The sequence below is a fragment of the Heptranchias perlo genome, chromosome 2 (genome assembly GCF_035084215.1).
Source record: "Heptranchias perlo isolate sHepPer1 chromosome 2, sHepPer1.hap1, whole genome shotgun sequence".
NCBI lineage: Eukaryota > Metazoa > Chordata > Chondrichthyes > Hexanchiformes > Hexanchidae > Heptranchias > Heptranchias perlo.
In genome coordinates this window covers 86,693,390-86,706,329 of record NC_090326.1, presented here as the reverse complement: position 1 = coordinate 86,706,329, position 12,940 = coordinate 86,693,390, and positions in this window count along the sequence as shown.

The window sequence follows — 12,940 nt, the reverse complement described above, 5'->3', positions numbered from 1 at the left end:
CCGAAAAAGAGATGATGTAGCCATGTGTATCAGCGGCAACTGGGGCATAAACGAAGTTGACCTTGTGACAAGGGATAAGCCACATAAAGAACTATTCTGGATAAAATTCTCCAATGTGAAGACTTCCAAACTAACACTAGGGCTATGCCTATGCTACAGATGATCAGGTCAACATAAGAAGAACAGTTTTATTGATAAAGAGTGAAGAAGGGTATGTGAGAAATGGAAATTTATTTTAATAGGTGACTTCAATCAATCAAATTTAAATTGGGGAAACCCAAGCAGTTCATTGTCAGAATTGACAAATGTAATGCATCCCTGCTTCATGACTCAATGTGTAATGGAAACCATGACAGCCAGTGCGCATCTTGACTTCATATTTGTAAATGACCCAGACAACATATAGGAAATGAAAGGCATAGCACCCCTGGGGTCAGTGACCACAGAATGAGCACGTTTAACATGATCTGGGTTTCAAGTTATACCAAAGACCAGGAGCCAGGTTCATTACTTTAAAAGGGCTAAATTCAAAGAAATAAGAGAAAATTAAAATACATGGATTGGAGGAGGATGTTTGGCAATATTTCAGTAGAAAACAAAAAACATAGTAACAAGCATGCAGGACAAAGATATACCAAAGATTAGTAATCTCACAGCAAATAAGCGTTGTTCTAAATTAATTAAGAAAACAAATTTAAAGTGAAATAAGGAGGCAAGTGACCTTTACAAATCTTACAAGAAACAAAGGAAAATGGTTCACTGGGACCAATATAGCATTACACAAAAAAAGAACAAAAGGCTGATTAAAGAGGCAAAGATGACCTGGAAAAATGCATAGCTGAATAGCAAAAGGTAACAGTAAAACATTCTTTCAGTACCACAGCAGAAGGAGGATGGCCAGAGAAGAGTTTAGAACATTAAAAGATGCAAATTGGCTTGAAACTGAGTATGAGCATGAGAAAGATTGCAAATATTTTGAATAATTACTTCCTTAAACTATTCACAAGGGAAGACATGCCCTCCAAAAAAAAACACCAAAGCAAATATCAGGACTTCAACATAAATGAAATGGAAGTCAAAGACAAGCTAAAAGGCTTAAAGCAAATAAATCCCCAGGGTTAGATGGTATTTATCTCAGAGTGCTGATGGAGACTAGCAAGCAGATTTGTGAGTTACTAATAATCATTATGAGGAAGTCAATAGACACTGGGCAGCTACCATAAGATTGGAAACAGGCTAATGTGGTGCTCCTATTCAAAAAGGTTGAAGAAACGAACATAGGAAACTTGATGTAGCCTATCTTTGCTGCTGTTCAGGCAACTCTTAGTGGGGTCAAATCCCACCGTGGCATGTTGTGAAACTGAATTCAATAAATCTGGTAATTTGTGAGCTAGCACCAGAAAATGACCATGAAAGCTACTGGATTTTTGTAAAAACCCATCTGGTCTACTTATGTTCTTTAGGGATGGGAGCCTGCCAACTCTACCCAGTCTGGCCTATGCATGAATCCAGTGGTTGACTTGAAATTTCCCCACAGCAATGAGGATGGGCAATAAATACTACATTGAAGGGGTTATCCATATGCTAGGAACAGATATTTAAAAAATGCCGTAATTATTTGAACAACCTCCATGGAAACTCGACCTGTGTTTTTGGTTCTGCCTACTGTAAGCTGTGTATGGGCTGCAGTCTGCCAAGAGCAACAACATATTCTGGAGGATTTGTGCTTTCACAAGTATCAACTTTTGTAAAATAGATACACTGCAATCTTGTGAATTTATATTTTGTTACTGTATTCTCTGAAATCTGTGGGCATACTTCAAAATTATCCTATTCATTAGGCTGACCAATGCCAGAACTGGCATGGAGTTCAATGTTCGCTTTTTAAAAAAAAAAATGTCCTGCCTCCCCACTTCCGCATAAGTTTTGAAGATTGGACTTTAGCCAGCCTAAAGCCACTAATTTTGTTCTCGGAATAGAGGTACCAGTGGAGATTTGGTCTGTTACTGCTTTCCATCAATCTTGCACCTATGCTTATGCACACTTACTTTCTCATACAGATTAATGCACAGAGAAAAATATGGTCCTTAGAATACCTTTATCACAGGCACAGAAAATGATAGCATTGTACAAAAATAATATACAACCTAAATTGAAATTTTAAACAAATTAATTTTAAAGAACACATCTAGCATTTCATCATTATCCAATGGAATGAGTTTGAAGCTATATATTTACATGTGACTATTTGGCTCTCAAGAATCTAATTAAATACACTCAGATAAAAGCATAGAACTCCGAGCTGTATAAATTAGTATCAGCGTGGCTTGAGGCAAATGCTTCACAATTTGCAGGGATCATATGGAAAACACGGGAGGTCAAATGTTTCATTATCTAGTTAAAGTCGGTGTCAACCATTCCTGTGTAGGAAAGTGTCCCTGGAAGTTTCATTGGAGATACGCTGTTATTCTGGTTGGGGCATCAAAGCAGGAACATGTGAAGGTTATGTGATTTAAAAACTCCAGAAGTAGTGGTGTTGAAATTATGAAGTTGCTTACACTCTTTCTTCCTTAATACTGGGTACTCTTCGCATTGTGTATTCCTGGATTGTAAATAGTTTCATAATACTGAGTTTAAGCACATTTTGTTTTGTTTGTGATTTTGTTTGATTGACCTTGCTTATACTATAACAGAAATAAGGTTGGAAACATTATTTTTAATGCAAGGGAATGACCTGTACTTTGCACATGACTCCCAACATGGAAATGTACTTCATTGGCTGTAATGGGACGTCTGAGATCGTGAAAGGCGCTATATAAACCCAAGTCTTTCTTCTTCAATCTTAAATAATTAGGAAAATGAAAAACAAAGACGAGGCACATTCCCACTGTGATAAGAAATTAAAGTGCAACTCTCTCACTCCTTGGTCCCGATATTTAATCGGAGCTGGGAATCAAGCCGGGGGGGAGGATTGTCGGATGGGAAACTGTCAGTAAAGGTTTCCCGCACATTGTGACGATTTTGAGGGTAGGACATCCTTTACAGTTTTTCAACAGGTTTCGCATCCGCCGCCAGACAGATTGACGGCTGACTGCCTATCAGGCGAGAAAGCAGCCGGGGAGAAATCGGAGTCTTCGGGGGTTTGGATCACGGGAGTCGGGGAGAATTCAGGGGTGAGGGGTGCCGGTCATGGGAAGGGGGAGGTTGGAGATTGCGAGAGGGAGGTGAGCAGTCAGAGATCGTGGTGGGTGTGGGGGAAGTCAGACATTGTGGGGGGGATGTTGGAAGTCACGAGGGGTGAACTGTTGGAGGTCGCGGGGGCTGAGCAGTTGGAGGTCACGGGGGGTGAGCAGTTGGAGGTCGCGGGGGGTGAGCAGTTGGAGGTCGCGGGGGGTGAGCAGTTGGAGGTCGCGGGGGGGTGAGCAGTTGGAGGTCGCGGGGATGAGCAGTTGGAGGTGACGGGGGGTGAGCAGTTGGAGGTCACGGGGGGGTGAGCAGTTGGAGGTCGCGGGGGGTGAGCAGTTGGAGGTCGTGGGGGGGTGAGCAGTTGGAGGTCGCGGGGATGAGCAGTTGGAGGTCACGGGGGGTGAGCAGTTGGAGGTCGCGGGGGGTGAGCAGTTGGAGGTCGCGGGGGGTGAGCAGTTGGAGGTCACGGGGGGTGAGCAGTTGGAGGTCGCGGGGGTGAGCAGTTGGAGGTCGCGGGGGGGTGAGCAGTTGGAGGTCGCGGGGGGTGAGCAGTTGGAGGTCGCGGGGGGGTGAGCAGTTGGAGGTCGCGGGGATGAGCAGTTGGAGGTCGCGGGGGGTGAGCAGTTGGAGGTCACGGGGGGGTGAGCAGTTGGAGGTCGCGGGGGGGTGAGCAGTTGGAGGTCGCGGGGATGAGCAGTTGGAGGTCACGGGGGGTGAGCAGTTGGAGGTCGCGGGGGGGTGAGCAGTTGGAGGTCGCGGGGGGTGAGCAGTTGGAGGTCACGGGGGGGTGAGCAGTTGGAGGTCACGGGGGGTGAGCAGTTGGAGGTCGCGGGGGGTGAGCAGTTGGAGGTCGCGGGGGGGTGAGCAGTTGGAGGTCGCGGGGATGAGCAGTTGGAGGTCACGGGGGGTGAGCAGTTGGAGGTCGCGGGGGGTGAGCAGTTGGAGGTCGCGGGGGGTGAGCAGTTGGAGGTCGCGGGGGGGTGAGCAGTTGGAGGTCGCGGGGGGTGAGCAGTTGGAGGTCGCGGGGGGGTGAGCAGTTGGAGGTCGCGGGGATGAGCAGTTGGAGGTCGCGGGGGGTGAGCAGTTGGAGGTCACGGGGGGGTGAGCAGTTGGAGGTCGTGGGGGGGTGAGCAGTTGGAGGTCGCGGGGGGTGAGCAGTTGGAGGTCGCGGGGGGGTGAGCAGTTGGAGGTCGCGGGGGGGTGAGCAGTTGGAGGTCGCGGGGATGAGCAGTTGGAGGTCGCGGGGGGTGAGCAGTTGGAGGTCGCGGGGGGGTGGGGGAAGTCGGACATCGTGGAGGAGTATGCAGTCAGAGATCGCGGGGGTGAGAGTGAGCAGTTGGAGATCACGGGGTGAGTGAACAGTCGGAGATCGCGGAGGGGGTGAGTAATCAGAGATCGTGGGGGGGAAGTTGGACATCACGGGGTCCGATTACGAGGTGAGTAAAGAGGTTAGCTTGGGGGTCCAGGGGAAGCACTCCTGCTCTTCCTAGCCCACAAGCAGTGCTATAAATGCACTTATCTCATGGATCCGGCCCTTCTCACCTCCGTTTACTTGCCGGGAATCTCGCGACACAGGAAAATTTAGGTAAAGTGGAGGCAAGCAGCCTCCTTAAAAGATTTCACTGGCTGACCCACCTCCTGAGAGCGAGTTGGTCGCCCGCCCCCCAACCCACCTCCATTAAAACCGGAAGTGTGCGCGTTGGTGTCGGGTTGCGGTCGCGCCTCAAACCTCTGCATTATAAACTTCCCACCGACCCCAACCCATCCGTTCTTGGGGGGTGAAATCCCCCCCTCGTGTCCAGTCACAGAACACTATCAAAGGAGGAGAGTGACCTTCCCACCCTCTCAACCAGACGATGGGGCATGACATAGAATCTAAGAGAGGAGAAAACAAAATTAACCCGAAAACTGAGAAGCATCGAAATATAGAAACATTGTTGACTTTTAGTTAATGATTTATATATTTTGTGGGTATATAAGGTTGGTAGCAATATATCATCTGATGTTATCTGGTTCACCATATGTCCACACTATAGTATTTTTATAACTGATTATTGTGCTTCAAACCTTTACTGGACAGTTTGAACCCAATTGATATTGAGCCTCACTCTGTCCTATCATGATCTGTAATTTGCTCCTCCTTGATATACCAGTAACCAAGATCATTAACTTGCTTTCACTGTATTGTTAAGTAACTCAACACTTCATATCCTAGCAACATCAGTAATAAAGCTTTAGTTTGCTCAAGTGTAATTGGATCTTTCATCATTCATCGTGGTACAGGCCATTCTGTTGTCAAAAGAGGTAACATTAGGGATAGAGCTAATATAAAACCCAAATTGCTATTGATTAAAGCACAGAGCTAGTATTTGTGCTACAATTGGTAAAGCATTAGAGGCACTGAGTGAACTGAAGTGAAGAAGTGAGCACATCTGGACAACTACAGATTGACAAGAGGCCAGACACATATGAGCCTAAATCCACAAAACTGTATGAACTGAAATAGAAGGAAAGCTTTATATTTATTTTCCTTTTGGGACTCATTAGGCCTGACATTATATGATACCTGGTGGAACAGAGGAGTGATACTATTCTATTCTTTGTCATTTTCAACAGGTTTTCTGGTAGTGTATAAATATTTCTTTTCCATATTCCCAGGCAATGAGCATCTGCTTCTTGATAGTCCAACGGACCCCACGTGCTTGGTTTCCGGTAATCGAATGGAGACAAGTCTTTTTCAATCTTGGGAAAACTCATATACCAGTTTCCTTTATTGGAAACAGTTGCATCTTGGGGCTTGTCAAATCAAAACTAAATCCCTCCCAACCCTTAATCCAGCATATTGAGTTTTGGTTGAATTTTTGCCAAAGACCCAGAAATTGCTGGGAAAATAACAACCCGTTTAATGTGCTTGCTATTATTAATCCGTAAAAAACCCAGCAATTTCTGGCGAGCGTGAAATAGGCATGAGTTGCGAATTGCCACAAATTGCGCTGCTCAGTCATAAGCCTCACAAATACGGGAGCTCACCGTCAACCTCCCCATGAGTCTCAAGAAATTGTTGGATTTGCACCGTAAGTACAAATAAATCACGCTTTAGACATTTAGGGCCGATATTTCATGTCGTAGGAACTCTGTTAATGAAGTGATTTATGGTCCTGACATGCCACTCAATCTTGGAGACCCAGAAAGGGAACAATTGAAACTGTGGAGTTTCACTCCCGCAAGTAGTAAATTGTTCCTAGAGGTTTATAAATTTCCCTTTTTTCTCTTTTTTTCTCTCTCTCTTAATCCAATCTTTCTTTCCTTCTCTTTATTTCTCTTTCTGTATCGAATCTGAATCTAATTCACCTTATCTCCTTCTCTGTCATTCACTCTGTTTCTTTCTCTATCCTCAAATTTCATTGATTATGGAGATAGACCATTGGACCCAATGTTCAGGAGGTCCCAGATGCCCTGTTGACCTCACCGCGCCATTCTCAATTTGCATTTCCAGAAATTTGGGTGAGGAAAGAAATCCAATCCATGGCGCTCGTCACGAGATGTCCCACTCCTGCAATTTCTGGGCCGTTGGAACAATCAATTTAGTAATGTGGATAAAGGTGAAAAACCATGACAAATGGATATGAACATGGTCTAGTACCAGTATACACTAAGGCTCTTTGTTGCTAAGATAATGATACTCTTTTTTCCATTCTGTTAGCTGTTACACCTGTAATGTAAGTTAACATAACTATGATAAAACATTATTTTCCCTTTTACTGCAGTCAGAATTCTTTGAAATTTGCTTTTCATAACGTAATATGCTGTTGAAATCCATCAATGTAGAATAGACATGACAGCTGTATCGATAATCATGTCATTCAAATTCAAAACAAGGCCCTATTTTCCAAGTGTCAATAATTTTTAGGCCATCTTAGCACCAAGTAGGAAAAAGATCAATTTGAGGAGATGTAACATTTTTGGATATGATTTGATTCAGCAGCAAACATTTACCATCTCGAACTGAAAGCACTATTAAACAAATTATTAGTTGCAGATCCGATCAATATAATTAAATCTGATATTTTCCGTTATTTCAAAGCCTTTACACCACTAGTGAAATAAGTCACACTTGGCTATGCTTTATTACCACTAGCACACTTAAGTCAATACATTTACTGTCATTATTTTGTGCTGAAAATAATTTGCAGTATAAAGTGAATGCTGAAACCTCACCGATGCATTATTCTCCATTAGAAAACATTATGAATGATTTTTAAGAATAAGTACAGGATGACACTCAACAGATAATTCAACAAGCCAAGGGACAGTACTAAACAAGCATAGGCAGAAACTTAACACCAAGTACAATAAGCCAAGATGGAAACTAGAAAACGAATGTAGTCCATGAAACTGATAAGTATAAAAATAGCAAATGTTTCAATCATAAAAATGATTAAGTGAAAGACTGGGTGATGTAGTGAGTTTCTCACCTTTGGGACCTTGAGATGAACCTTCTCCGCACTGGTGGACTAAATAGGGCTGATTCCCCATCAGGGTACTGCTTGCAGAGAGTGCTGCTCAGGAAGTTGCAGGCCTGCAGCGACTAATTTTCCATTACTTCCCAACTAATGTGCTTCGATTCATTAATTGGGATCGGCACAGCATCACGGCTGCGACATCCAGTGTGGGAGCTGCCAGTGAAACCTGGCAGCAGGCATGATCGTGGCCGGAAGAGGCCCAGGTAAGTTGCTTTTTTTAATTGTTTACTTGTGGTCCAGGAAGAGCAGGAGTGTTCCTCTGGGCCCCACAAGAAAAGCTCAGACCTCCCCTGCTCCAGGCTTCCCAAACCTCCCCTGACTGCGATCGCTTCAGGACTTCCCCCCAAACAGTTATCTTATGCCTGGGACCAATAGGTGGTCTCCTATTGCTCTAAATCCCGCCCCCGCCCACTGGCCAAGCAACCATGCCTGCCGAGTTTGGGCGGGAGTCCGATTTCAGTCGTTTAAATGAGGCCCGCTGGTGCTGTCATGGGTGATTCCTTCCTGCTCCAGGCCACTATATGCCACACTCCCACCCCGACTTAAAATCAGGGCTAGGGAGTCTTCTAACTGAGACAAAAGTAGTCCTGGAATTGAGTCACAATAGCCATTCAGCAGACCCAATCATTTCTCATTAGATATTTGGAAGAGAAAATAAAGTTCTACTCATCTAATTCCATATGAAAAATCCGAAACCAGGCACCTATGGGTTGAAATATAAGGAATAAATTAAATGAACTACAGGTTCAAATTCAAATTGGAGGGTATGACATGATAGCTATTACTGAGACATGGCTGCAGGATGGTCAGGATTGGGAACTAAATATACCGGGTTATAAAGTCTACAGGAGAGACAGGAAAATGGAAGAGGGGGAGGAGTAGCCTTAATGATTAGAGATTAAATCACTTCAATGATAAAGGGGGATATAACGAGAGGTAAGCAGCCAACAGAGACCTTATGGGTTGAATTGAGAAATAGGAAAGGATCTAAGACTATAGTGGGAGTTGTGTATAGGACCCCTGGCAGCAGCTCTGAAGTGCTAGATTGTATAAATGCAGAGATTAGACAAGCGTGTAACAAATGCATTGTGGTCTTAATGGGGGACTTTAACCTTCACATGGATCGGGAAAAGCAGACTAGCAACTGTCAGAAAGGTAGTGAATTTCTTGAGTGTGTCTGGGATAGTTTTCTACAGCAGTATGTCCTAGAGGCAAAAAGGGGGCAAGCCAAACTAGATTTACTAATGAGTAATGAACCAGATTTAGTTAACGGCTTAACTGTACGCGAACATTTATCCAATAGCGATCATAACATGATTGAGTTCAATGTAGTGTTTGCAAGGGAAAAAAGTGAATCAGCTGCTAAGATTCTAGACTTGGGCAAGGCCGACTTCAATGGGATGAGACTGTCCACAGTAAACTGGGCAAATCTGTTAATGGGTAAAACGACTGATGATCAGTGGGAAATGTTTAAAGAAACATTTAACGTGATACAGAATCGGTTTATACCCCTGAGGGGCAAGAACTCTACTTGCCAAAAAAAACAGCCATGGACAACTAAAGAGGTAAAGGACAGTATAAGACATAAGGAAAGGGCATACAAAAAGGCAAAAAATGGCACAGATCCTGGCGAATGGGAAAGATACAAAGATCAACAAAGGGTCACAAAACAGATAGTAAGGGCTACAAAAAGAGAGTATGAAAAGAAACTTGCAATGGATATCAAAACCAATACGAAGAACTTTTATAGTTACATTAGGAAAAAGAGGGTGGTCAGGAGCAGTGTTGGCTTCTTAAAAACTGAAAGTGGGGATATTGTCATTGACAATGGGGAAATGGCGGACATGTTGAACGATAACTTTGCGTCAGTATTTACAGTAGAAAAAGAGGATAGCATGCCGGAAATCCCAAGAAAACTAATATTGAATCGGGGACAGGGAATCGATAAAATTAACATAAGTAAAGCAACAGTAATGAAGAAAATAATAGCACTAAAGAGTGACAAATCCCCAGGACAAGATGGTTTCCATCCTAGGGTTTTAAAGGAAGTAGGTGAGCACATTGCAGATGCTCGAACTATAATCTTTCAAAGTTCTCTAGATTCAGGAACTGTCCCTCTAGATTGGAAAATTGCACATGTCACTCCGCTTTTTAAGAAAGGAGAGAGAGGGAAACCAAGGAATTATAGACCAGTTAGCTTAACATCAGTTGTGGGGAAAATGCTGGAGTCTATAATTAAGGATAGGGTGACTGAACACCTCGAGAATTTTTAGTTAATCAGAGAGAGCCAGCATGGATTTGTGAAAGGTAGGTGTGCCTGACAAACCTGATTGAATTTTTTGAAGAGGTGACTAAAGTAGTGGACAGGGGAATGTCAATGGATGTTATTTACATGGACTTCCAGAAGGCATTTGATAAGGTCCCGCATAGGAGACTGTTAGCTAAGATAGAAGCCCATGGAATCGAGGGAAAATACGGACTTGGTTAGGAAGTTGGCTGAGCGAAAGGCGACAGAGAGTAGGGATAATGGGTAGGTACTCACATTGGCAGGATGTGACTAGTGGAGTCCCGCAGGGATCTGTCTTGGGGCCTCAATTATTCACAATATTTATTAACGATTTAGATGAAGACATAGAAAGTCTCATATCTAAGTTTGCTGATGACACAAAGATTGGTGGCATTGTAAGCAATGTTGATGAAAACATAAAATTACAAAGCAATATTGATAGATTAGGTGAATGGGCAAAACTGTGGCAAATGGAAATCAATGTAGACAAATGTGAGGTCATCCACTTTGGATCAAAAAAGGATAGAACAGGGTACTTTCTAAATGATAAAAAGTTAAAAACAGTGGATGTCCAAAGGGACTTGGGGGTTCAGGTACATAGATCATGGAAGTGTCAAGAACAGGTGCAGAAAATAATCAAGAAGGCTAATGGAATGCTGGCCTTTATATCTAGAGGACTAGAGTACAAGGGGGCAGAAGTTATACCGCACCTGGAGTACTGTGAGCAGTTCTGGGCACCACACCTTCGGAAGGACATATTGGCCTTGGAGGGAGTGCAGCGTAGGTTTACTAGAATGATACCCGGACTTCAAGGGTTAAGTTACAAGGAGAGATTACACAAATTGGGGTTGTATTCTCTGGAGTTTCGAAGGTTAAGGGGTGATCTGATCGAAGTTTATAAGATATTAAGGGGAACAGATAGGGTGGATAGAGAGAAACTATTTCCGCTGGTTGGGGATTCTAGGAGTAGGGGGCACAGTCTAAAAATGAGAGCCAGACCTTTCAGGAGTGAGATTAGAAAACATTTCTACACACAAAGGGTGGTAGAAGTTTGGAATTCTCTTCCACAAATGGCAATTGATACTAGCTCAATTGCTAATTTTAAATCTGAGATAGATAGCTTTTTGGCAACCAAAGTTATTAAGGGATATGGGCCAAAGGCAGGTATATGGAGTTAGATCACAGATCAGCCATGATCTTATCAAATGGCGGAGCAGGCACGAGGGGCTGAATGGCCAATCCTGTTCCAATGTTCCTATGTACCTAACTGTAAAAATAACCCATTTAAAATAGCTGCAAACGATTTCAACCAAATAGTCTTGGATGGTGGACTCTGAAGGGGAAGGATGGGGCAACCAAAGCCAGAGCTCCCTGGATGACAAAAGAGATAGAGAATAAGATGAAGCAGAAAAAGGGGGCGTATGACAGATGTCAGGTTGATAATACAAGTGACAACCAGGCTGAATATAGAAAGTACAGAGGAGAAGTGAAAAAGGAAATAAGAGGGGCAAAGGGAGAGTATGAGAATAGATAACATAAAAGGGAATCAAGAAGCCTTCTACAGGCATATAAATCGTAAGAGGAGGGCTGGGGCCAATTCGGAACCAAAAAGGAGATCTGCGCACAGAGGCAGAGGGCAAAGCTGAGGTACTAAATGAGTACTTTGCACCTGTCTTTACCAAGGAAGAAGATGCTGCCAAAGTCACAGTGAAAGTGAAGGTAGTTGAGATACTGGATGGGCTAAAAATTGATAAAGGGGAGGTACTGGAAAGGCTGGGTGGACTTAAAGTAGATAAGTCACCCAGTCTGGATGGGAAGCATTCTAGATTGCTGAGGGAAGTAAGGGTGGAAATTTCAGAGGTGCTGGCCATAATTTTCCAAATCTCCTTTGATATGAGGGTGATAATAGAGGACTGGAGAATTATAAATATTACACCATTGTTCAAAAAATATGAAATTATTTTTATCGTGCCATCCCTGTCCTTTCAGAGGAGGACAGGTATAAAAGGGAGGTTAGGGACAATCCATTTGTCAACTATTTCAGTTAAGGGAATTTCCTGGGCCAAGATGAGAAACCTCATATAACCCTTTTCCCAACAACAGACCACACATACTGAGATCAATTTATGCCTGTAAATGAAGCAGCACTGGAATGAAAATTGCAAAAACCAAAACGTTGACTTACCGCTCTGTTCTGATTTTTGGGCCTACTCCTGCTCCTATTTCTTATGTTCTTATGTTCTTACCTCAATTTAGGCAGAAATGGGGGCCTAATAAATATATGCAAACACTTTCATCACTTTCCCCATGGACAACTCGAAACAGCAGGCTAGAGCCACCATTGGACAAGAACCTTCAGCATGACAGGGAGTGTACACTGATAACATAGAGGATGGTGAAAAGGCAGAAGGGCACAAACACCTGCCTACAGCCAGAGTAGCAGCAGCACTTTAGCTGAACAATCCCTACTCCCCTTCACTAACTGTCATGTCCAGCTTCTCTCCCAGTCCTTCCACCCTCCAATAAATGACATTTGCCAAAAGATCAACATTGATATTCATGGCAGCAAACATTGCAGGGTCACCAGTTACTACAGGAACACTCTGAACACAAATATTTCACAAAGATTTATAATTTTGCTGACTTGCACAAATTTCTGCACACTAATTATAACCCAGGTATGAGCCCCAGTGCAAGTCTTAAGAGCTCTCTAACCTACTCCAGAGCTTCTACAAGGTGCTTCCCCCAGTGGCTTCAGCATAGGAGGCAGAAGGCATCTGTGGCTTAGTCATGGGTTCTTGAGATTCTTGTGGTCAACGACCTCTCGGAGCTCACGCCTGTGAGGACCCAATTGCAGACTGTAGCAACTTGACGGCTTTTGGGCAGTCTAGACTAGCTGGCACCAAGATGAGCATTGGTTGAGAGGGTGGCAAGGGTGCAGATA